This window comes from Tachyglossus aculeatus, chromosome 11, assembly GCF_015852505.1.
Source record: "Tachyglossus aculeatus isolate mTacAcu1 chromosome 11, mTacAcu1.pri, whole genome shotgun sequence".
Lineage (NCBI taxonomy): Eukaryota > Metazoa > Chordata > Mammalia > Monotremata > Tachyglossidae > Tachyglossus > Tachyglossus aculeatus.
Genome location: NC_052076.1, coordinates 12,020,416 through 12,047,209, shown reverse-complemented (window position 1 = coordinate 12,047,209; position 26,794 = coordinate 12,020,416). Strand labels below are relative to the sequence as shown.

The 26,794-nt window shown below is 45.2% G+C and overlaps 1 protein-coding gene across 10 annotated transcripts in view; it reads right to left on the bottom strand.

Moving 5' to 3' along the window:
* ARHGAP32 (Rho GTPase activating protein 32) overlaps positions 1-26,794 on the bottom strand; it is a 368,515-nt gene that overhangs the window by 45,807 nt on the left and 295,914 nt on the right. The gene's annotated exons all lie outside the window — the stretch shown is intronic.

The following is a 26,794-nucleotide window of genomic DNA, read 5'->3' as shown; positions in this document are numbered from 1 at the left end:
GAGAATGTGTTGAACTTTGAGAGATGGTGGTGAAGGCCAAGCACTATCAAAGGGTGGGGATGGGCACAGCCACTTTGTATTAGTAATTGTACCAATCCCTAGCAATGAGTTATAGAACTGAATCCCCTGGGCAGTGAAGATCCATTCCCCAAATGTACACACACCTGACAAGTAATTTCCAGTCCCTGCAAGCTTTCAGTTTCATGTGGCTAAGTATTTCCCTTTCAGGATTTTAGGCTAGTATAATTTTGGCCCTCAATCCCCGATTACACACACCTTTTTTTTCTTTCTCCCAAATATGGTTCAATTTACATCCAGGGTCACCCCAGCAGTGACTCTCCAGTTCAGGAGGCAGAAGCACCTGTAGACGAATGCCGTCACTTCTTCTTCTCACATCCAGGGTGGCTGAGTTACTTGCTCCCCCAGCTCGAAGGATGTGGAGCTAATTTGGATGGGTCTGAGCCTTATACACTCCAGCCAAGGGTCACCCTGGCCAGGAGTGAACCCAGTCAGACCTAGAAATTGGCCAGGGGTTCACTAGACAGAGATGTTCAGAGCCAGGGTGGACTTTCCAGCAGAGCATAATCCCAGGCCTTGGTCAGTCTTAGATGCTGAGTGAATTTGCCTAGCTAGCCCCTTTTACTGCACCCCACACTTCCTAGTTCTCTCACTCTCTGTCTCTCTGTCTCTCTCTCTCTCTCACACACACACACACACACACACACACACACAAAATCCCAAGTAACTAGGTTCAGGCCACTGGTCTTCTTTGAGTGGCCCTCTGTGTTTCTCTGGTACCCATTTGTGGTCTTTGAGAGTTGGGGTGCAGGGGTTTGGGACAATGACTGTAACACAGATACCTTAAAAGATGGTCAGATTTGTTGGTCTGATCAGGCAACTGGAGATGGGAAGAAGACACCCCCTATGTTTAGCATTCAACTGGACCCATGCTCTCGTATTCTGTGCAGGCTTACATAATGCCTCATAATCCAAGAGCTGCTCAAGATTCAGCAAATCCTACAGATACTACAATAGCAACAACAATAATTACGATACTTGTTAAGCACTTATGTGTCAAGCACTGTTCTAAACACTGGGGTAGATACTAGTTAGGTTGGAACACAGTCCCTTGCCCAACATGGGTCTCACACACTTAATCCCCATTTTACAGATGAGGTAACTGAGGCCCAGAGAAGTGAAGTGACTTGCCCAAGGTCACACAGCAGACACATGGCAGAGCCAGAATTAGAACTCATGTCCTTCTGACTCCCAGGCCCATGCTTGATCCACTAAGCCACGGTGCTTCTTTTGCTACCTTAAAAGCAAATCAAATGCAGGACCCAGTGCCTACTGAACCACTTTACATTCTGCCCAAAGAAACCCAACCAGATGGGGCTGATGACCTAACCCAGGCTGGGGCTGAGCTGCTTAAGTCGGGTGTTTAGTATGCACAGTTATGCATTGGATTGAAGGAAATTACATGGGTCTGGCCCATTTCGTTCTTTACAAAGCCAAGCTGATTACTTCCGCTAATGTGTACGCTCCTTGTGGGCAGGAGTTGTAACTACCTACTTCTATTATATTGTACTCTCACAGCACATAGTAAGCACTCAATAAATAACATTGTTTGGCTAGTTAACTATTGCCCTTAGAAGTGGCTGTAAATCAAGTATTTGGAATTTTGTCCCAGGAAGAGTCATGGAATTGGTATACTTCTGTTTTTCCAAGTCTGTCATCCTGCTTGTTGCCACCAAGAATTTGGGAAACAATCAAAATAGACCGAAAATTAGCCATTAGGTCTCTGTTGCACCATATTATGCCAAAGCACTTGCTAGAACACGTGGCTTATTGGAGAGGTGAGGAGAATGTCAAGGCAGATGGCATGTTACGTGGGAGTCCCATGAAACAGACAGTGTTGATGCACATCTCTTCGATAAACACTTCTATGTGTTTCCTTTTAAAGCTCTGACTCTGAAGTCTCTAATTCTGTTAATTTTCAAGAGCAGAAGATCAAATTTAGGGGCTGAAACAGCCTCAATAGCCTGCTAGATTTCACACTATCTGTCAGGAATGCAGTCACACAGCTCAAGTTTGCAGCTCTTTTTTTAGAGTTCACCGATCCATGGCTTTCCTCCAGGCTCTGGAGTGAAACACTTGGTCAATCGATTATATTTAACGAGCACTTTATGTGTGCACAGCACTCTACTAAGCACAACAGAGCTGGCAGACACATTCCCTACCCACAACGAGCTTCTAGTCTAGAAGGACTGTAGCAACAATAATATGGTACTGTTTAGGACCCAAGATCATGGTTCTAGACTGATAGCTTAATTTTTGTTTCTTTTAATTGCTCAAGCTGGCCAAAAATCTGCCTGTTGTAAATTGCTCTTTTAAATTGAGGGAACTTTTTGCACAATCTAGTTTTCCTTTTGAACTTGAATTTGGATCTAAATTTTATAGGATCAAGTTTTCCTTTGGAGATTGAACTTGGACCCATTTCAACCGACACCTACATTTTTTTCCTTTTGGATTTTCCTGCTTTAAAGAACAGATAATATGTAAAACTCATTTTTTACTTTAGTACAGGCTTTCCACATCAAGAAGAAAGCCATTTTAGTTGAATGTACAATTACTCTAATCTACACAAACTTGTGCAATAACCACAGGTTTAAATACTGGTAGCCACGTACATCGGACGTCTCCTTTCTTTAGTCTCTAATTTTACAAAATCTGCATTTTGTATGTAGAAGAGGAGATTGAAGGGGGAATTTAATAATAGTCTTCACATAGATGAGGAGGATATTGTGCAAGGAATGGAAGACAAATGTATTGTTTATATTGACGTAAGACCAAATGGGAATGAGATCATAAGTTGCAAGACAGAAAGACAAGAGATTTGTAGAATATGTAATCTGCCAAAACTAGCATTTCTCAAAGAAAATTTTAGCAAGGCTTCTATTGTGGTCACCACAACATTTTGGAAGCCACATCTTTTGAAAACTGGGTTTTTCAATTCCCTGAGGCCCTTATTCACTCTGTTCTCGGGCTTCTTCTGCCCAATCTCCCCCTTTTCCCACCCATGCCATTCTTGATATCTTCTAACACATCTTCCTTCCCAGGCCCCACTTCCACACCCGATCAATTGATCAACCAATCAATCCATCAGGGGTATTTATTATTTATTGAGAGCTTATTATGTGTCAGGCTTACTAAGCACTGGGGTAGATACAAGATGAATAGGTCAGACACAGTAAATAAATAGATGAATAGGTCAGGCCCATTTTACAAATGGGCAAAATTTCCTCATCTCCCACTCCCTTCTGCATCGCCCTGACTTGCTCCCTTTGCTCTTCTCTCCTCCCAGCCCCTCAACACTTACGTACATATCAATGATTTTATGCATTTGTATTGATGTCTGTCTCCCCAACCCTACACTTTAAACTCTTTGTGGGTGGAGAATGTAAGTGTTTATTGTTGTACTGTACTTTCCCAAGTGCTTAGTACAATGCTCTGCACACTGTAAGTGCTCAATAAATATGGTTGAATGAATGAATGAATCAATCAATGAAACTGAGACACAGAAAAGTGAAGTGACTTGTCCATATTTACCCAGCAGCCAAGTGGCAGAGGCAGGATTAGAACGCAGGTCCTATGACTCCCAAGCCCATGATCTTTCCCTTGGGCTACACTGCATTAGTCTTGGAGCTGTTACTGTACAATATCTTTACTGATGACTTGATAACACCAACCTACTTACTGTGCCTTGATATCATCTCTCTTGCTTTCTCATGTCCTCCCTCCTGCCTGGGACTCCCTCCTCCTTCATATGCGACAGACCCCTACTCTCTCTATCCTTAAAGTCCTAATAAAATCATGTCTCCTCCAAGAAGTCTTCCCTGACTAACCACTCATCTCCCATCCCCAGTCCTCCCTTCCTTCTATGTCGCCAAAGCACTTGGGTCTGTACCCACCTCAACACTTTGATATTCACCACCCTACTCCTCAGCTTTTATGGAGATATTTATGTACAGAAGCAGCATGATCTAGTGGACAGAGCACGGGAATAGGAGTCAGAAGGACATAGGTTCTAATTCCGGCTCCTCCAGTTATCTGCTGTGTGACCTTGGGAAAGTCACTTAACTTCACTCTGCCTTGGTTACCTCATCTATAAAGTGGGGATTAAAACTGTGAGCCCCTTGTGGGATCGGGATTGTGTTCAACCTGATAAGCTTGAATCTATCCCAGCGCACAGGACAGGGCCTGGCACATTTTAAGCACTTAACAAATACCATAAAAAAAGTTTACCCTCTGCCATGTTCCCAAACTGTAATGTATTTTAGAGTCTGTTTCCCCCATTAGATTGTAAGCCCCTTAAATGAAGAAATCTTGCCTTTCAACTCTGTTGTGTTGTACTCTCCCAAGCACTTTGTACAGGGTTCTATAAACAGTAAACGCTCAATAAACACGATTGATTGAGGGCCTCAGATCCAGATTAGGGTTCTGGGACTGAAAGTTCTGCACTGCCCTTTTCAGCCATAGCGCAATCAACAAATGAATTCCATCACTGGTAGCTTCTTCAAGCATGAAGGATACAGGCACTGATTAGTATTTCCCCAAATTGGAAGATGACAATAAATTGTGTGGGCTTAAGTGACCTCAATAAGTTAAAGGAATTGTTCTATGAAAGCAAGATGACATTCAACAGGGTCAAGGACAAGGTGATGTACCCAGAAGCAAAAAAGTCACAAAAACAAGACTGGCTATGCCCAAGTACATCAGCAACAGATCTGGCATCACAGTCTACAACCTGCTTCATGAATCACCAATCAATCATACTTACTGAGTGCTTACTGGGTGCAGAGCCCTGCATGAAGCACTTAGGAAAGTACACTATAACAGAGCTGACAGTCATGTTCCCAGCCTATGGCGAGCTTACAATCTAGAGGGGAAGCAGACATTAAAATAAATGAATGAAATTATCAATATTCATTCATTCAATCGGATATGTACATAAGTGATGTGTGTCTTAGAGGGGGTGAATAAAGGGTGCAAATCTAAGCGCAAGGGTGATGCAGAAAGGAGTGGGAGAAGAGGAAGTGAGAGCCTAGTCCGGGAAGGTCTCTTGGAGGAGATGTACTTTTAAAATGGCTCTTAAGGTGGGGAGAGTGATAATGGCACTAGACTAGACTTCTAGACTGTGAGCCCACTGTTGGGTAGTGACCGTCTATATGTTGCCAACTTGTACTTCCCAAGTGCTTAGTACAATGCTCTGCACACAGTAAGCGCTCAATAAATACGACTGAATGAATAAATGAATGGCACTCTGTGATGTAATGCTATTATTGAAAAAGTCAGCCTGAATCTGGAAATATGACACAAAAGAACTAAGAAATAATCTTTCTGCTAATATCAGCATTGGTATGACAAGTTTAACGAGAACTGTGCTCAGTTTTGATTACTGCATTTTTGACACAGAGGTAAAGAAATTGGACGGAGTCCAGGGAAGGACAAGAAAATGATGAAAAAGACAGAAACAGGTCCACAAGGAAAATTTAGAGAAAGTACAATTTTTTAGCCCGAAGAAAATAAAGCTGATGCAACAGCTTTATTCAAGTAAATGAAGGGTCTTTCTGAGGGAGCTCCTACCCAGTTTTCTCCATGGCTACAGAGAACAGAAGAGAAAATGCACTCATTTTACATACAGTAATTCACATTATCTGCAAATCCCTGCCCTTCAGGTTCAAAGACTGCTCCTCATCATCATCATCAATCGTATTTATTGAGCGCTTACTGTGTGCAGAGCACTGTACTAAGCACTTGGGAAGTACAAGTTGGCAACATATGGAGACAGTCCCTACCCAACAGTGGGCTCACAGTTTAAAAGGGGGAGACAGAGAACAAAACCAAACATACTAACAAAATAAAATAAATAGAATAGATATGTACAAGTAAAATAAATAGAGTAATAAACATGTACAAACATATATACATATATACAGGTGCTGTGGGGAAGGGAAGGAGGTAAGATGGGGGGGATGGAGAGGGGGACGAGGGGGAGAGGAAGGAAGGGGCTCAGTCTGGGAAGGCCTCCTGGAGGAGGTGAGCTCTCAGTAGGGCCTTGAAGGGAGGAAGAGAGCTAGCTTGGCAGATGGGCAGAGGGAGGGCATTCCAGGCCCAGGGGATGACGTGGGCCGGGGGTCGATGGCAGGACAGGTGAGAACGAGGTACGGTGAGGAGATTAGCAGCAGAGGAGCGGAGGGTGCGGGGTGGGCTGTAGAAGTAGAGAAGGGAGGTGAGGTAGGAGGGGGCGAGGTGATGGAGAGCCTTGAAGCCCAGGGTGAGGAGTTTCTGCCTGATGCGCAGATTGATTGGTAGCCACTGGAGATTTTTGAGGAGGGGAGTAATATGTCCAGAGCGTTTCTGGACAAAGATAATTCGGGCAGCAGCATGAAGTATGGATTGAAGTGGGGAGAGACACGAGGATGGGAGATCAGAGAGAAGGCTGATGCAGTAGTCCAGACGGGATAGGATGAGAGCTTGAATGTGCAGGGTAGCGGTATGGATGGAGAGGAAAGGGCAGATCTTGGCAATGTAGGGTGGATCTTGGCAATGCTCCTGACAATGAGATTTTCTCATTGTGTGCAAGTGGGGTTATTAAGTCTGCTGAGGAGCAGCAATCACTTCTTCATATAGGAGAGCTATCATTAAGACATTAGCAAGACTTTCCTGACCATGAAGGTGACAAGACAATGGCACAAGGTACTTTGGAGTCTTCAAAAGAAGAGGAGAAAACCACCACCCTGGAGAGTTTAGTCTGTAGGCAGTGGGCTGAAAAAGACATCTTGAAGTTTGTTTCCAGCTGAAGAATTCAAGGAGTTTAGAAAGAGGGCTTGGGAAATAGGTCCATTAAGGTACCAGAGATGCAGAAAATTGATTTTTAGAGCTGCAGGGAAGTACAGTATCCTTTGTTAATGTTGCACGTGTTGGATTTAAACTAGGTAAAAAATGCACTACTCAGAATTCAATATGCATTTTCCAGGTAAAGCAGTGCGCAAATGGAGTAAAATCTAAAGCAAAGATGTCTTAAAACAATGCTTTTTCTGTTATATATGTACTATGACGCTGTATTGGGAACACCATAAAATTAGCAGTGCTTACTGCCCTGACAGCCTTCTTTGCTAAACCAAGAGGTGGAAGAATGCACAAGGATTCCTAAATTCATTCATTCATTCAATTGCATTTATTGAGCGCTTACTGTGTGCAGAGCACTGTACTAAGTGCTTGGGAAGTGCAAGTCGGCAACATATAGAGACGGTCCCTACCCAACAGCAGGCTCACAGTCTAGAACGAGGAGACAGACATCAAAACAAAACATATTAACAAAATAAAATAAATAAAATAGTAAATATGTACAAGTAAAATAGAGTAATAAATCTGTACAAACATATATACAGGTACTGTGGGGAGGGGAAGGAGGTAGGGCAGAGGAATGGGGAGGGGGAGAGGAAGGAGGGGGCTCAGTCTGGGGGGGCTCAGTCTGGGAAGGCCCCCTGGAGGAGGTGTGCTCTCAGTAGGGCTTTGAAGGGAGGAAGACAGCTAACTTGGCGGATGTGCGGAGGGAGGGCATTCCAGGCCAGGGGGAGGAGGTGGGCCGGGGGTCGATGGCGGGACAGGCAAGAACGAGGCACAGTGAGGAGGACAGCGGCAGAGGAGTGGAGGGTGCAGGCTGGGCTGTAGAAGGAAAGAAGGGAAGTGAGATAGGAAGGGGCGAGGTGATGGAGAGCCTTGAAGCCGAGAGTGAGGAGTTTTTGCCTGATGCGTAGGTTGATTGGTAGCCACTGGAGATTTTTGAGGAGGTGAGTAACATGCCCAGATCGTTTCTGCACAAAGATGATCTGGGCAGCAGCGTGAAGTATAGATTGAAGTGGCGAGAGACAGGAGGATGGGAGATCAGAGACGAGGCTGATGCAGTAATCCAGTCGGGATAGGATGAGAGATTGAACAAGCAGGCTAGCGGTTTGGATGGAGAGGAAAGGGCGGATCTTGGTGATGTTGCGGAGGTGAGACCGGCAGTTTTTGGTGACGGATTGGATGTGAGGGGTGAACGAGCCAGAATCGAGGATGACACCAAGGCTCTGGGCTTGTGAGACAGGAAGGATGGCAGTGCCATCAACAGTGATGGGAAAGTCAGGGAGAGGGCAGGGTTTAGGAGGGAAGATAAGGAGTTCAGTCTTGGACATATTGAGTTTTAGATGGCAGGCAGACATCCAGATGGAGATGTCTTGAAGGCAGGACGAGACACGAGCCTGAAGGGAGGGAGAGAGAGCAGGGGCAGAGATGTAGATTTGGGTGTCAGCAGCATAGAGATGATAGTTGAAGCCGTGGGAGCGAATGAGTTCACCAAGGGAGTGAGTGTAGATACAGAACAGAAGGGGACCAAGAACTGACACTTGAGGAACCCCTACAGTAAGGGGATGGGAGGGGGAGGAGGAGACTGAGAATGAATGGCCAGAGAGATAAGAGGAGAACCAGTACCTAAATCTGATTTGGGATCCAAAGAATCCTAAATCAGATAATAATCCAGCGTTTGTTCCAGGCTGATGGGCTTCCACTTCTTCCAAAAGCCTTTTATAGTAAGTGCGTTGGTATCTACGTGAAGCAATCATGGGAACTTACCCCGTTAAAGTGTCAGCCACAGAGGCAACTACCTTGGCAGTTATGTGCTGGTCCGTGGTAGCATGGCACAGGTCCATAATCTGTAAACTCCTTGAGGGCAGGGATCATATCTACTAACTCTATTATGCTCTCTCAAGAGCTTAGTGCAATGCTCAGCAAGTACTCTCCCAAGTGCTTAGTACAGTGCTTTGCACACAGTAAGTGCTTGATAAATACAACTGAATGAATGAATCAGCAGCAGGCATTCAATATGTCCTATCGGTTGACTGTATGTGCACTCTCAAAGAGACAACAGAAGGACAGCATGACTGACTCTCCCATAATTCTCTCCCCTTCAGGCCAGCCAGGACAGCTCAAAGGAGATTTGGGCAGCTCATCCGCAGGATGCAATGACCAATATGCACTGGTCACTGGAGGCCTGAGGAGCCTGCCTCCGTTTGGTGCCTTTGCGCTGGACTTCAGCATAATTGGAAGGCACATCTATTTATAAAGGCTTTTTAATTAAATTTACTAGGAGAGATAAGATCCTTGCAAATGAATCTCCGGATTCATTCAGCCTGGTGACTCATGACTTGCTAGTTTCCAAGCTCCCAGGGACCAGCGGACTAAAGCTTTGGCTGCTAATTCTAACCATCCCTAAAGAGAGCTACTATTAAATTCATGTTAGAATTCGAAAGAGAAGATAGAATAAAAATAAAACCTAGCTATGCAACCCCATTTCCTGACCCCATGGGTAGTTGAAATTAATTGGACATGAAGTAAGGAAGGGAAGAAGCCAGAACTCAGTTCAGGAGATGATGGCTTTCACTGTTCTTTAGGGCAGTGGCCCAGAAACAAAGCGACCAAGTTGGGTTTTCACACCGAAGGCGTTTTGAGTCTCTGGAAATGCAATATGACAGCAAGAAGGCAAAAATCTAGGTGTCAGAGAAAGGAGAAAACTCCTCACAATTCCTGGCTCTCCACCAACTTTCTCCAACCCACAACAGTTCTCATCTCTTGCTACCATCCCAGCACATACTCTCCCCCTCTCCCTAACTCTCCATCTAACTGTACCTAGCTCTTGACTCGTGTCTCCTTCCCGTCACTCACACCGTTCTCCCAATCTGGAACTCCCTCTCTTCCAAATCCACCAGATCTCAGCATCTTCAAAAGCCCCTGGAATCCCTCCACCTCCAGCTTCTCCCAACTGATCTGCAATGGCATGATCATAACAAACCAACGGTTATGAGAAGCCATGTGGCCTAGTGGAAAGAGAATGGGCCTGGGAGTCAGACGACCCGAGTTCTTATCCCGGCTCTTCCCACTGCACTGCCAATTGCTTACTGTGTGACCTTCGGAAAGTCATCTAACTTCTCTGTGCCTCAGTTTCCTCAACTGTAAAATGGGGACTCAATACCTGTTCTCCCTTCTTGTCAAGAATGTGAACCCTCATGTGGGAGTGAAACTGTGTCCAACCTAATTTGTACCTACCCCAGTGTTTATTACAGCATTTGACACATACTAAACGCTTAACAATTACCAAACAAATGTTATGTATTTTAACACAGCTATATAGCTAAGCTAGAACATAGGTACAAAGCTACACTTATTTGGAGTCTCATTTGTATAGTCAATTACTTATTCTTCTCTTTCATCCTGTTACAGTCAGAATGCTTCCTGTTACATCTTCCTATGCACATTACACGTAAATACCCCTTTTCTTCTCTGTTTCCTCCACTGGTTTGCAAATGTATTTTGTTGTGCTCACCCAAATAGCATAGTGCTTTGCACTCAGTAGGTGCTTGAAAATACCAATGATGGATTTAGACTGTATGCTCCTTAAGGGCAAGGGGCATATCTACTAATTCTATTTGTATTGTACTCTCCCAACTGCTTAGTACAGTGCTCTGCACATGGTAAGCGCTAAATAAATACCACTGATTGATCGACATCCCAGGCTATCAGATTATTAGAAAAGAGAGACATTTTCGATTATTAAAAATATCAAATGCAGTGAAATGATACCAAATTGTAATAGAAGAATGTATGGTACCCCACTAACATGGATTTTGTTCGAAATCATCTGAATTAAGCAAAAGTGTGGCTTAGAAAAAGCACGGGCCTGGGAGTCAGAGGCCATCAATTCTAATCCCAGCTCCTACATATATCTGCTGCGTGACCACGGGCAAGTTGCTCAACGTCGCTGTGGCTCAGTTACCTCATCTGTAAAATGGGGATCAAGACTATGGGCTTAATGTGGGACATGGACTGTGCCCAATCTGATTATTTTGTATCTACCCCAGCACTCGGCATGACCGAGTGGATACAGCACAGGCCTGAGAGTTAGAAGGACCTGGGTTCTAATCCCAGCTCTGCCACTTGTCTGCAGGGTGACTGGGGCAAGGCACTTCACTTCTCCGGCCTCAGTTGCCACATCTGCAAAATGGGGATTAAGACTGTGAGCCCTGGCACATAGTAAGTGCTTAACAAATACCATTTTATGAAAAAGTGCCTGGCACATAGAAAGTGCTTAACCTATACCATTAAAAAATGTTGAGTGGAGCATGGGACATTTTACATAAAGACATATGGTCAAAAAGAACACAGATCTTTGAAAAAAGCAACTCACTAAAATGCAGGCAAGGAAAGAACAATTGGAAAATTTGAGTAATTATAAATCAGATGATCCAAAAAATATTCATTCTCTGGTGCTAAGGGAATTGCCCAATAAAGGAACTGAATCATGGGAGAGAATTCCTGGATAGTTGTAGAGCACTGAAGAGCTACCAAAGGCCTGCACATATGTAAATGTGGTACCAATTTTAGAAAACAGAGAAGCAGAAAATAGAAAAAAAAATAGAGAAGCAGCGTGGCTCACTGGAAAGAGCACGGGCTTTGGAGTCAGGGGTCATGGGTTCGAGTCCCAGCTCTGCCAATTGTCAGCTGTGTGACAGGGCAAGTCACTTAACTTCTCTGTGCCTCGGTTCCCTCATCTGTAAGATGGGGATTAAGACTGTGGGCCCCCCGTGGGACAACCTGATCTCCTTGTAGCCTCCTCAGTGCTTAGAACCGTGCTTTGCACATAGTAAGTGCTTAATAAATGCCATAAAAAAACCAAAACAGAAACCAGGACTCTGTATTGAACCCCTGCATCTAGCTTACAGTCCAATTGAACTGCAAGAGAAGAAAGCAGCATGGCTTAGTGGACAGAGCACAGGCCTGGTAATCAGAAGGACCTGGGTTCTAGTCCCGGCTCTGCCACTTCTCTATGTGACCTTGGGCAAGTCACTTAACTTTTTTGTGCCTCAGCTGCCTCATCTGTAAAATGGGAATTAAGATCAAGAACCCCATGTGGGATAGTGACTGTATCTGATCTGATTAACTTGTATCTATCCCAGTGCTTAGAACAGTGCTTGGCACATAGTACGTGCTTAACATGTACCATAATTATTATTACTAAGAAAATACTAATGACTATAGAAGTGGACAGAAATCTCTAACTCATGGGTTCCCTTGGAAATTTTGATAATAATGATGGTATTTGTTAAGCGCTTACTATGTGCCAAGCACTGTTCTAAGCGCTGGGGAGGTTCCCAAGGTGATCCGGTTGTCCCCCAGGGGGCTCACAGTCTTAATCCCCATTTTACAGATGAGGGAACTGAGGCACAGAGAAGTGAAGTGACTTGCCCAAAGTCACACAGCTGACAGTTGGCGGAGCCAGCATTTGAACCCATGACCTCTGACTCCAAAGCCCGGGCTCTTTCCACTGAGCCATGCTGCTTCTCTAGCGTTATGATACCCCAATCATTTTTTTCACTAAATTTCTTCATCAGCAACTGATACCTTCAGACTTTAAAATGCAAATAGCAACTATGCATTCTGACTTTCCTCAGTCCCTTTATTTCTTCACCTTAGGGGTTTAATTTTCCAATTATACAATCTGCCATTTTCAAGAAACACCTAGTTACACTATGACATAATAGGATATTGGGCAATGGCCAATGATATTCCATTTAAGTATCACTGCTATGAAGAACTCACAAAATACCATATTAGAAATTTAGCTGTCCATTTCTAAGCCACACAATTAAAAGTATTTTAAATCCCTCAGTATTCCGTATTATCTAATCATTTAGTAATAGTGCCCTAAATAGTGAGATCAAAATTGTACTAGTAATTGCATTTTTTGAACATCTACTGAATGTACTGCATTATACTACATTGTAATGCAGTACTGCATTAATCTAGATTGTCAGAGAAGAACGGTGGCTCAGTGGAAAAGAGCATGGGCTTTGGAGTCAGAGGTCATGGGTTCAAATCCTGGCTCCGCCAATTGTCAGCTGTGCGACTTTGGGCAAGTCACTTAACTTCTCTGTACCTCAGTTACCTCATCTGTAAAATGGGGATTAAGACTATGAGCCCCCTGTGGGACAACCTGATCACCTTGTAACCTCTCCAGTGCTTAGAACAGTGCTTTGCACACAGTAAGCGCTTAATAAGTGCCATCATTATTATTATTAAACCCATTGTGAGCCAAGGCCTGTGTATTATTTCCCAAGACTTGGTACATTGCTCTGACAACTGTAAGCATGTAATAAAAACTCTTACTACTACCGAGTACTTAGGAAAGTACAACATAAGCAAATGACATGTTCCCTCCCTCAGAGAGCTTTGCTCTAATGAGAGTCAGAAAGGTTTCAGCAGCAGCCATGGGTAATCAATGGAAAAATGTGAAATAATGGAATCTTCAACAAGGCCTGCTTCCAACTGGTCTGGCTAACTGCTGTATAAATGTCTGTTTTGTATGGGCTTGTTTTGATAACGATGCTGGAAGCTCGGGGCAGGATTGAAGGATGAGCCTCGACCCTGATAATCTCAGGACAGAGAGCCTGTATGAAGGAACTGATTCTAGTGCTAGTGGTTTGTGCAAAGCTGCTGGTGTTCCCTTCCCACCCAACTACTAAGGCATGGAGTGCCAGGAGTGAATAGCCAGGCAGCGGTGCAGCCTGCTGCAAAGGGCCTGCAAAGAATCCTCTGAGGCCCATGTTACTGCAGTCCAGGAATAATAATTATGGTATTTGTTCAGTGCTTACTATGTGCTAAATAAATACGATTGATGATGATGCTAAGCACTGTACGAAGCACTGGGGTGGATACTAGCAAATTGGGCTGGGCACAGTCCCTGTCCCACGTGGGGCTCACTGTCTCAATCCCCATTTTACAGATGAGGCACCTAGGCCATAGTGCCAGTTTTGTTGATTCGTATTGCTGTGTTTCTTTTCTTTTAGCATACAATTCTACACACAACTCCCTTCAACCTGCAAAACAACTTACAACTGTTGAGAACTAGGACTGTTATAGAGAATCCCCTCTTAGGTCATTTGCCATCTTTTCCCTGCCTCCCACCACTATAAAAATAATGTAAAAAAGAATTGATCAAGCAGTGGTATTTACTAAGCAATTTTCATGTCATTTTCTACTTTTTCATTTTTGTTCCCACTCAGACTAACTCCAGGTTAAATAAAGGTCAATGGGCCTGAGTGTCTGTCTTTTTGAAGTACATGGACTTAGCGAAAAGCTAAATCAATTCTCATAGAAAACTTTACTGCTGCTTTTGGTGTGGCATGCAGAAGTAAGGAAACTGGACAAGCTTATTTATCTGAAAAAGCAGAGCTCTAAGTACAGACTGATCCCAGTTTTGCTCCCTTGAGGGGGTGAAGAGAGGGAGAGCGGGCCATCTTGGCCTTTGAGGATCAAATTGCAGGCTTTATCTCCTATCTCCAACAATAGGAGGGCCTACACTACTGCCCCCAGAACTGCAAAGAGCAGGCCTTGGTCTCAGCAGGGTAAGGAGAGGCCAGAGAGGGCACTCCACTGGAAGACTTGGCCCTAGAAAACTGAGCAGGCAGGAACAGAATGAAACCGAAGCAGTGCTCTGCACACAGTAAGCGCTCAATAAATACAATTTTAAAAAAAAGGCCGCCCCAGCACACGGACATGAGAAGGGACTGAAGCATTCATTCACGCATATTTATTGAGCACTTACTGTGTGCAGAGGACTGTACTAAGTGCTTGGGAGAGTACAACACAACAAGAAACAGACACATTCCCTGCCTACAATGAGCTTATAGTCTAGCAGGCACTGTCCTCCTCCAACCAGGGGTGCCAACTTCCCCTGTGCAGCATGGGGTGACTTTGAGGAGGGGCGTCGAGAGGGTGGAGCATTGAAGTCGGGAGGGAGGAAAAATGGTAGCTGAGGACGGGGAGAAAGCTAGAAGGGGAGGCATGGTGGAGATGGAGGAGGAAAGTGAAAGAGGGCGAAAGGGTAGAGTAAAGTCCAGGAATCAGTGTCAGGCTGTGGATATATTCAGCCTCACCAGGGTCTGCAAAGATGATCCACCCACCCTCCTTCCACCCGACCCGCCCAGGCAGCTGGGGGATTCTCCAGGGATTCAGGGAGGGCAGAATTCCAGAGCCGAAGATTTACAGCCCAGGAAGGAGCGGGGGCTGGGGGAGAGGGCACAGCTCCAGCAGCTTCCCAGCCCTGGCATCTGCCACTGCCTCCACGCAAGCAGAAAAGGAGGAGAAGAAGCTGCTGCTCAAGCCACCATCAAATAGGGAGCCACAGGAGCCACTCCGGCCTGGGCAGGCTGGGCAGGCCAGGGGGAGGCTTGTCTCCAAGGACTATGAGCCTGGCTCCATGAAAAAAAGACAAGAAAAGTGGTAGTGGTCACAGGAATCACGGCCCCCTCTTTCCCACTTTTTTAAAAAATATTATTTGTTAAGCGCTCACTGTGTGCCGGGCACTAAGCGCTGGGGTAGATACCACCTAATCTGGTTGGACACAATCCCTGTCCCACATGGGGCTCACAGTCTTAATCACCATATTACAGATGTGAGCTCGTTCTTCTAGACTGTGAGCCCATTGTTGGGTAGGGACCGTCTCTATATGTTGCCAACTTTTACTTCTCAAGTGCTGGTATAGTGCTCTGCACACAGTAAGTGCTCAATAAATACGACTGAATGAATGAATAAGGAAACTTAGGCACAGTGAAGTGAAGTGACTTGCCTGAGGTCACGCAGCAGACAAATAGCAGAGTCGGGACTAGAACCCAAGTCCTTCCGACTCCCAAGTCTGTGCTCTATCCACTACGGCAGGCTGCTTCCCCTCCCTTTCTTCTTCCTAGCTCCCAGGGGTTCTGATAGGAGGCTGCCTCTTCTGTGCCTGCTGACCCTATCCAAAAAACCATGAGGGAGAAGGTAAAAGCTTGGCCCCTTCGGTGAGCGCTTTGCAGGCAAGGAACTGTGCCTACCAACTCTGTTCCACTGTACTCTCCCAAGCACTTATAACAATGCTCTGTATTCACCAAGTGCCTCATAAATGCAACTGATTGACTGGCAATCCCATAAAGGGCATCTTCTCCTTTGATCCCTCAACGTCAGTGCCTGTGTTTCCTGCATGGAATCTTTCATTCAGAGAGTAGATTTTATATCCCCCAAGCTGTGTGGCCTAATGGACAGAGCATGGGCCTGGGAGTTGGAAGGACTTGAATTTTAGACCTGGCTCTGCCAACTATCTGCTGTGTGACCTCAGACAAGCCACTTCACTTCTCTGTGCCTCAGTTCCCTCAACAACAAAATAGGGATTAAGACTATGAGCCCCTTGTGGGATGCGGACTATGCCCAACCTGATTAGCTTGAATCTATGCCAGCGCTTAGTACAGTGCCTGGCACATAGTGAACAGTTAACAAATATCCTAAAAAAAACCCAACACTCCAAAATGCAAAAGTGTTTAAAGTCATGCATGGAGATTAGTGATCCCACAGTATCCTTCCCTGGATCAGCAAGCTGAATGCCTGCAGCAAACTGCTTCCCTTCCTGCTTTATGACTTTCCTCCCTGATCCTCACTCCCACCCTCATGGAGGAGCACAGCTGTACCATTTTTCCTCTCAAAATCATGGGCATGACGTTCATCTTCCAGGCAGACAGATCTCATTTTTTATTTCTCTGGAGGGGCAAGTTTATGCTTGGTAAGACATAAGAGAGCTCAGGGAGTCATGTCCTGAGAAAGGACAAGAGCCATCTTCCTAGACCACATCTCCATTTGGAGAAGTCTCGGAAGATGAATTCGCGATTTCTCAACATTTAATTACATCACTCCTCCTTTGTGTGGGAAAGACTGAAATGACTAATGTTCTGTTATGTAATCACCTTAGGTAATGTAGAGGATGGGTTTTCTCCAAGCAACTGTCAAGTAGATTTTTTTTTCTTCCTGTTGTTGCTGAACAGATGACACAGCTAGTCTTCTAAAATTCCACTCCACCAAATTATTTATTTTTAAAATGAAGGTTTGGAGAGGGTTATATGACTACACATTAGCCTGATTTGTTGACTCCTGTGATCCCTTGACTCCTACCAATCTAAAAGCCCAGTTCCTTCAGAGAGAACTCAATTGCAATAGTGTAGAACCTGCTACTCTGGCATGTGGAAATGAGGGGAATGTGTTGGGTAGAGGGTGGACAGCAGCATTCTTGGTAAGTGTTTAGTACAGTGTTTTGCATATTGTAACATGTAACATTGTAACTCCTCCCCCTCCCATCCCCTTACTGTGGGGGTTCCTCAAGGTTCAGTTCTTGGTTCCCTTCTGTTCTCGATCTACACTCACTCCCTTGGTGACCTCAATCGCTCCCACGGCTTCAACTATCACCTCTATGCTGATGACACCCAAATCTACATCTCTGCCCCTGCTCTCCCCACTCCCTCCAGGCTCGCATCTCCTCCTGCCTTCAGGACATCTCCATCTGGATGTCTGCCCGCCACCTAAAACTCAACATGTCCAAGACTGAACTCCTTGTCTTCCCTCCCAAACCCTGCCCTCTCCCTGACTTTCCCACCACTGTTGACAGCACTACCATCCTTCCCGTCTCACAAGCCCGCAACCTCGGTGTCATCCTCGACTCCGCTCTCTCGTTCACCCCTCACATCCAAGCCATCACCAAAACCTGCCGGTCTCAGCTCCGCAACATTGCCAAGATCCGCCCTTTCCTCTCCATCCAAACTGCTACCCTGCTCATTCAAGCTCTCAACCTATCTCGTTTGGACTACTGTGTCAGCCTCCTCTCTGATCTCCCATCGTCTTGTCTCTCCCCACTTCAATCCATACTTCACGCCGCTGCCTGGATTGTCTTTGTCCAGAAACGCTCTGGGCATGTTACTCCCCTCCTCAAAAATCTCCAGTGGCTACCAATCAATCAATCAATCAATCAATCGTATTTATTGAGCGCTTACTGTGTGCAGAGCACTGTACTAAGCGCTTGGGAAGTACAAATTGGCAACACATAGAGACAGTCCCTACCCAACAGTGGGCTCATAGTCTAAAAGGGGGAGACAGAGAAGAAAACCAAACATACTAACAAAATAAAATAAATAGAATAGACATGTACAAATATAATAAATAAATAAATAAATAGAGTAATAAATATGTACAAACATATATACAGGTGCTGTGGGGAAGGGAAGGAGGTAAGATGGGGGGATGGAGAGGGGGACGACGGGGAGAGGAAGGAAGGGGCTCAGTCTGGGAATGCCTCCTGGAGGAGGTCTACACATCAGGCAGAAACTCCTCACCCTCGGCTTCAAGGCTCTCCATCACCTCACCCCCTCCTACCTCACCTCCCTTCTCTCCTTCTACAGCCCAGCTTGCACCCTTCGCTCCTCTGCTGCTAATCTCCTCACCGTGCCTCGTTCTCACCTGTCCCGCCATCGACCCCCAGCCCACGTCATCCCCCTGGCCTGGAATGCCCTCCCTCTGCCCATCCGCCAAGCTAGCTCTCTTCCTCCCTTCAAGGCCCTACTGAGAGCTCACCTCCTCCAGGAGGCCTTCCCAGACTGAGCCCCCTCCTTCCTCTTCCCCTCCTCCCCCTCTCCTTCCCCTTCGCCTTACCTCCTTCCCTTCCCCACAACACCTGTATATATGTATATATGTTTGTACGTATTTATTACTCTATTTATTTTACTTATACATATCTATTCTATTTATTTTATTTTGTTAATATGCTTTGTTTTTTTCTCTGTCTCCCCCTTCTAGACTGTGAGCCCACTGTTGGGTAGGGACCGTCTCTATATGTTGCCAACTTGTACTTCCCAAGTGCTTAGTACAGTGCTCTGCACACAGTAAGCGCTCAATAAATATGATTGACTGACTGATTGATTGATTGATTGGCTGTAACCTCTCAATAAGTACCACTGATCAATCCTTGGTGGATTACTAGGGATCCAGAAGCAGTCTTTGGTGGTCCGCAAAAAAGTGCTGTTTATTAGCATATATGAGGCCCTCTGCTGCGGCTGATGACAAATAAAGCCCTGCCTGGGCCTACTCCCCCAGGTTCTGTTTCTGTCCCCTATCGTCCCACCTCCTGCCTTCCCATTTTGGAGAAGAGAATCTCAGGACATGTCAGTGGGTGGCAGAACAGGAAAGAGAAAAATGAGAACACTTAGGCTACAATTTCTAATTTCAGTGATCATTCCCCCCTGGACATCGGGGCCCATCCCTCCCTCTCCAACTCAGCGGGAATGAGGACAAGTGCTGGTATGAGGTCAGAACATTGGTCACTGCTGTTCAGACTGTTGATCGCTGAGGAGCCCTACCTGGGGACGAGGAACATGAAATTGCTTTTATCCTTGGTCACATTATTTCGAAACTTCCACAGGATTTATTCTTGTCCTTAAATTTGTATTCCATTTTCCTGTTCTTTAATGTCTCACCTTTCCTTATGTGGTCGATGCTAAACCTGGTCCTGCTTATTCTTAGACTGTGAGTGCCCTTGAGGGTTAGGGACTATGTCTAGTTGTCATCTGAGTACTTTTTCCCCTGAGCTAAGCACAGTGCTTTGCACACAGTTGGGGCTTAATAAATACTTTGCTTCTAATACAGTCATTACATTGTACCCTGATAATTACCCAAGAATAGACTATGCAATCAAAATGGGCATATGTAAGCCATCTGCAAAGTTTAGACAAAATCCTTATGACTTCTCTCATTTTCATTTTTGGCGACACCCTTAATTGGTTCCATGATAATAGTGTTTAGCAAACGAATGTTATACCAAGTATGGCTTCACAGGAAATGATTCAAAGAGCATTAAAGCATTCCCAAGATCCCAAACATTGAGTAAAGCCATGTAGATATAGCGAAAAACAGTGATATACAGCACGAGGCAGTAAATGATCAATCAATCAATGGTATTTATTGAGAATTACTGTGTGCAGAGCACTATACTAAGTGCTTGGGAGAGTACAGAGTTGGTAGACATGCTCCCTGCCCACAACGAGCAGTTACGTGATCAAATAGCAATGCAAATTTGAACAAATAATAAAGACTTGGAATAAGAAGCTTTTGGGGTGCCCGAATAAATACTACATTTTCAAAAAAGCATTATCTTTCTCATCATATTCTGCTAAAAGCACCAAGTCCTGGCCAGTTCTCCTATTCTGTCATCATCTAATGCCAAATTGCAAAGGCTTTAATTACTTTATTTAAGTCAGTGAAAATACCTCAAAAGCAAGGGGAAGGAAGGAGCGCAAGCTAAGATAAACTTCCTCAAGTTATCTCAAAGTGAGAACTGTAAGAAGTATCCACAATATCTGTGGCTCTAGAATGCAAGCTTGTTGTGGGCAGGGAAAATGTCTAACTCTGCTATATGGTACTGTCCCGGGTGCTTAGTTCAGTGCTCTGCATACAGTAAGTGCTCAATAAATATGATTGCATGATCAAAATTCAATAAACCTATCATAAACAACACCCAAAGAAGAACATTATAAGGCAAATCCCATTTCCTTTGATGCAGTTAGCACTTGGGAACATTCTTTATGAGGAAGTTGCGCTGTATATTTATGCAAGGCTTGAAAAGGAGAGCCTAGGATTTCCAGACAGGTCAGAAGCTGTGACACCCTTCCTCCGATGTGACAAATGAGTGGAACCCAGAAAATCCATGCAAGAGTGAAAACTGGTTCATAGAAGAGTGTGCATAAATCACTCTCTATGGAGTGGATGAGAGGTCTTCATAAGTATCGCACACCGAATATTTTATTAGCAAATTCAGTCTTGCAGATTTTAAGCCTCTTCAAAATGTGTGGCATGGATATGCTGACAAATGATAATAATTGCTCGTACTAAGTGCTTACTCTGCGCCAGGCACTCTGGTAGACACCCTGCCCCAGAGAACCAGATCAGAAATAGTCCCTGCTCCACACCGGGCTACAGTTTAAGAGGGAGGACACGTAAAATACTCTCATTTAACAGGGAGTAACAAGTTAGGTGACTTGCCCAAGGTAACACAGCAGGCAAGCAGTGCAGCCAGTATAAGAACCTGAGCTTCCTGACACCCAATCCTCTGCTTTTCCCACTAGGTAGCATTGCCTCTTTCTAATAGCTATCAGTGCAATTTATTTCCAGCCGGCTTTGTCATCTGACAACAAAATATGCTTCAACAACTCAGAAAAGTGGTCTTCTGAAGAGGCTGGGTCTGAACTGTTGGTGAAAAATACATTTCTGTCTGAAGTCTTGGTTGTCCATTAGACCAATAGAGGGCTTTGCTTGCAAATAAAATGATTTAATGCCTCAGGTGATTTTGTACCCGAGTTTTGAGTTTGCAAAAGTGAAATTTCATTGTCAATCACATTTAGTTAGCACTTACTGTATGCAGAGTACTGTACTAAGTGCTTGGGAGAGTACACTATAACAGAGTTGGTAGACAGGTGCCCTGCCCAGCCTAGAGGGGACACATTCACTCTTCATTTTGGGCAGGAAACAACACTATTGTTATACTTTCCCAAGAGTTTAGTGCAGTGCTATGCACACTGTAAGCACTTAATAAATATGACTGAATGAATTCAGTAGGAATAATCTGTATGGGGGAAAGAACTACCCTTTTCATAAAATTCGTGGAAGGTATGAGTATAAATTCGGGAACAATTTTGAAACAGCTATTGAAAAGGCACCAAGAACAGGTAGCCAGGAATGCAAGTAAAAGGGAGAAATGCCTACCACTGCTTTGCACATCCCCTCTACCGACAGAGATGGGAGCAGCCAGGGCACTTTGTTTCAACTGCTCTGCCCCACCAACCTCTCTTTCACTATCAGTAGTGAAATTCGATAGCCCGATCATAAAAGATTGTTTCAGATCTGCATCATGGAAACAATGCTGCTCAGGAAACGTTGCTCAAAGGTCTCCAATTCCAGGGAATTTAAAGCACACTCAGTTTTCTTCCAATGTGAGGGCTGCGTTCTTGCAAAACCTCATGTTCAAAGAAATTCACACTGCAGTATTCACTCACAGCGATGCCATGAGCATGGGCATAGACAGTTTCTTCTGATAACACAGCAAGTCCCAACAAGCTTGCATTTTTGGAAGAACATTCCCTAATTCCCTTATCACTGTCTAGCCACGGTACATATAGAAAGCACCCATTACAGCAGAAATGAAGAGTTTATGTGAGTAACCCAAAGGAATACAGCTTGGGAACTACCTGGCATAGCAGACAGGCGGTCACACAACCCAATTAACACACACACACACACACACACACACACACACACACACACACTCCTCTCTCTTTCTCCTCCCCTCTCTTCTCTTCTCCCCCCCCCCCCAATACTTCACTCTTTCTCTCAACTCACTTCAAAAATATGATGGAAATCTCCTTTCAGGAAACTGCTAACTTCACACTCATTGCACAGACAACCCTGTTACAGCTTCTCGCATCACATTTCCTTACTGGAATCAGAAACAGATCAATATTTATTCACCTGTAATGAGTTCATATTAGAGGCAATTGTTAGATAGCCATTGGTGATGAGTGTCAATGAGAACTTTAAAGAAACCCAACTATGTCCATTTTTACCAGTCTTAGGAGGTTGAGAATAAAAGAGCCTCCACCTCCTCCTCCTTTTCCTCCACCACTTCGTCTTCCTTTTCCTCCTCCTCCTCCTCTGACAGTCCTAGGCAGACGACCCCAACCCCTCCTACCCTGGCCACCAGGCCCTCATGCATACCAGGGGTGGCAGCTTCTCTTGGGGCTCCAGAGTTCCATAGCACTTCCAACACTGATATTTCTGGTTCCTGTCTGCGTTCTGGCTCCCCTGCCATTCCCCTGTCTGCTGCTGTAATGGGAGGAGAGGGAAGGAGCACCAAGAGACGGGGAAGAGGGGAGGAGAGTCAGAAGGGGCAGGGCAGGAATCTGAGAACTGTGGCCTCAATGCAGAAGAGTAACAGGGACCACTGCAGAAGCACCAGGGAGACCTGAGCCAAGGAAAAAGTGGTAGGTGTATTACTGCTTTCCCTGAAGGATTGGCATGGCAACCATTTTTGGTTGCTAATGTGTGGCAGGACAGGTTTCAGCTCTAACCTCCTTAAACGAGGTTTGGTGGGGGGTTTTTCTCAAAAAACAGAGGGAGGCACCCAATAAATTGCCTCACTGATTCCATTCGGTATCTCTGTCGATGTCGATTGGCCCATCCTGAGGGGAGACCTGACCTTTTCCTCCAGTTCCTTCTGGCTCCTCTCACTATTTCAGCTCTATAAATGCCCAGGAAAGGAGAAAGGTTTAACTCCTAAACCAGAAATTCAAGTGAATGCTCCAAAATCATGGGAAATGCTATGGAAATCTACTAATCCAAAACGATTAAAGCTGGCTGTGATTTGAAATGAAAAGATTTTAAACTAAATTTCCCATGACCAAATGGCCTCGACTCTGTTTTCCCTTGCCCCTGCAATTCTCATCTTTATCTCATCAAACCACTTTAAGAAAAGGTCTAATTAATCCACTTTACATTTTAGGTCATGGCTTTGAAATGCAAGTTCCAACCAAAATGGTTCTGAGCCTCTAAACACTCACGTGGCCAATCTGGAGCTTAAAATCCACACCCTCAACCATCCATCTGGGAATCATTCTAGGTTTCTCCCCTCCTTTTCCACAATTGATTCCACATGTCTGGGCAGGTCCTGATAAACTTCTCAGCTGCCCTCAGCATGAGCTCAAATTTACTAGTGAAGTTCCTCTTCAGCAGGGAAGACCAGAGCTTGGTAATCAACCCTGGTTGATTGCTCGATACGCTCCACGCCGTCCTGGAAGGAGGGGCTGACAGGTACTGTTCGATAACAGACAGACATGTTGCAACACTGCTAGATGGCATTCTGATGTGCAGCCCAGTGATGACATGGAAGACTTTGATTCCCAGACATCCTGACCTCGGAAGCACATATTTGGGGAAGTGATTTGTGGGCATTTAATTGTTCAAGAAAGTAGCTTTTAGTGAGCACTTACTGCGTGCAGAGCAAGGTACTACAACTTGGGAGAGTACAATACAACAGAACTGGTAGATACACTCCCTGCCAACAAGGAGCTTACAACCTAGAAAAAGGTTTGAGAAGCAGCATGGCCTAGTGGATAGAACATGGAGCTGGAAGTCAGAAGGACCGGGGTTCTAATCCTGGCTCTGACACTTTGCCATGTGACCTAAGGGAAGTCACTTCTCTTCTCTGTGCCTTAGTTCCCTCATCCATAAAATGGGGATTAAGACTGTGAGCCCTATGTGGGACAGGGACTGTGGCCAACCTGATTAACTTGCATTTACCCCAGCACTTAGTAAAGTGCCAGGCACACAATGAGCGCTTAACAAATACCATTAAAGAAAATAGAAATATATTACGCCTTATTATCCCACTTGAGCAGGGAAAAGGAGGACTAAATGTGTAGTTGACATCGCATAAAGGTTTAGGGGATGAAAGGGGGGCCAGGTGGGGAGAAGAGGGGTGAGCAGAATTGGAGTCCTGCCACTAGGTTCTGAATCGAGAAGCCATCCTACATCCCAAAGTGGTGTGTCCCTGCACACCCCCAACAAGGTGCAAGTGTGAATGGTTCCTGGGCCCACATGGAAGCAGCCTGAATGAACCCTGTCCCTTTGAGATACACTGGAAACAGCACAAAGAGATCCTGGGGTCTCTGAGTCCCAGAATGTCTTGGAAAATCTTGCCTCACTCACCAGGCCCTTCTGGAGTTTATCCAGCCTAGCCCAAGCTAGCTTCTGGATTTAGGGATCCAGTCAGGGAAACTGGACCAGTCGCCAGGAATGGTTGAACCGGACCATGCTTGTAGAAGTGGTGAGAGTATTTATTGAGTGCCCGCTTGATGTGATGCACTGTAATACACGCATGGGAAGGCCCAACCCAAAGAGATGACAATGTTCCCTACCCAGAAGGAGCTTCTTCTCTAAGCTGGAGTTGGGGTAGTTCTGAGGAACCGTGAGTCTTTAAAATGTAAATCTGATTCCTCCTCTGGGGAAACTGGGAGATGGCAAAAGGAAGGAGGATTACTGTCCATGGTCAAACCACTGAGTCACCAAAAAGCTTCGAGACTTTGGCCAGACTGCTTGCACATGCCATAAGCTTAGGGCATTCACAGCTGGATGAGAAACCTTCCAAATACCCTGTATTTTCCCAAAACATTTTGCCCTCACAACATCCCTATGAGGTGGGGGAAGGCAGATATAATCCCACCCTTTTTACAGTTGGGGAAACTGAGGCCTAGAAAGGCCAAGGTCACAGGACAGGCTAGTGGGGAGAGAACTGGGACTTGAACCCAGGTCACCTAACTCCCAGCCCCAAGCCCTTTCCAATGGCTCTGCTGTGTCTGGACCTGGGTGGGCTTTTTTGAGAGAGTTAGGAAAGAGCATTAAGAAGCTAACTCTCCCTTCATGACTCCAAGGGCTGCATCCCCTAGGACGCAATCAGGCTCAGCAGTTTCAGTGACAATGATGGCATCAAAAACAGAGTGACAAAAAGATATTTAGCAGATAACTGGACAAAATGCAACTAATCCCACCCTGCAGTTCCCTGAGGAATTCTGAAGTTTTGGAAGGACACTCAATCCTGATGGGGGTGGATCTTGAAGAGGAAAGGGGCAGCAGAAACAGGAGAGAGAAACCTCACAACTAGAAGAGAGACAAAACCATGCTCCAGCCAAGCTCCTCTCTTTTCCAATAGTACTTGTTCAGCACTTACTATGTGCCAAGGACTGTAATAAGCCCCGGGGCAGATACAAGATAATTGGGTTGGACACATTCCTTGTCCCACATGGGGTTCACAGTCTAAACTCACATTTTGCAGATGAGGTAACTGAGGCACACAGAAGTGAAATGAGTTGCCCAAGGTCAGTCACACAGCAGACAAGTGGAGGAGTCAGGATTATAACCCAGGTCCTCTGTCACCCAGGCCCACACTCTTTCCACTAGGCCACGCTGCTTCTCAATGTAGGTACTTCCTTTGATTGACATTTCACTGACTCACTGATTGTTTGGCCATCTTAAATGAGAATGCATCTTTCTCCCAGGGCAATGAACAGTGCTAACTATGACGCAGGTTCCTCCGGCACTCTCTGGAATGACATGTGCATATTTGTAAGATGGGCGAGTCTACGCCTTGGTCCTGGCCATCATGACAGCTGTCCCAGGAATGGGGTGACTCTGGGGGCAACGCTCCAGGCATGGCTTGGTAGCCAGAGGAGGAGTACCCTGGGAAGAGTACAAGACGCAAACAGCGACCCACAGCTCAAATTTGCCCCAAATGCTTTTGGGATGATGAAAGTTTTGTGTTTTGGGCTTCCCAACTTGGTGCTCATTTTCACCCCATTTTGCAGATTATGAAATGAACAAAGCAAATTTGCTTTTCAGCTCCATCAGCTAATAGTGCATAACTGTTTGTGTCCTATACACACTATTTCTTTTCTTCTAATTAAACGACTGCAGCTAATGTTCCCATTTGGGTTAATGTATGTAGCACGTGATTCCCCCTCAACCTCTGCTAAAGACAAAAGAGAAAACAGGCTGAAAGTGCCGCAGAAGAGAACAGGATTAGCTGTAAGGAAGGACTTCATTAGAGTGGGGACTCTTTCTTTTTAACTGGCATTTGTTAAGCGCTTACTATGTGTCAAGCACTGTTCTAAGCATTGGAGTAGATAGAACTTTATCAGGTTAGACAAAGTCCCACACGGGGCTCATAGGCTAAGCTGGAACCTCAAACGATACACTGAGGAATCTTTTTGGAGGGTTTAAAAAATAGGCTCTCATGGTTCGGTACTTT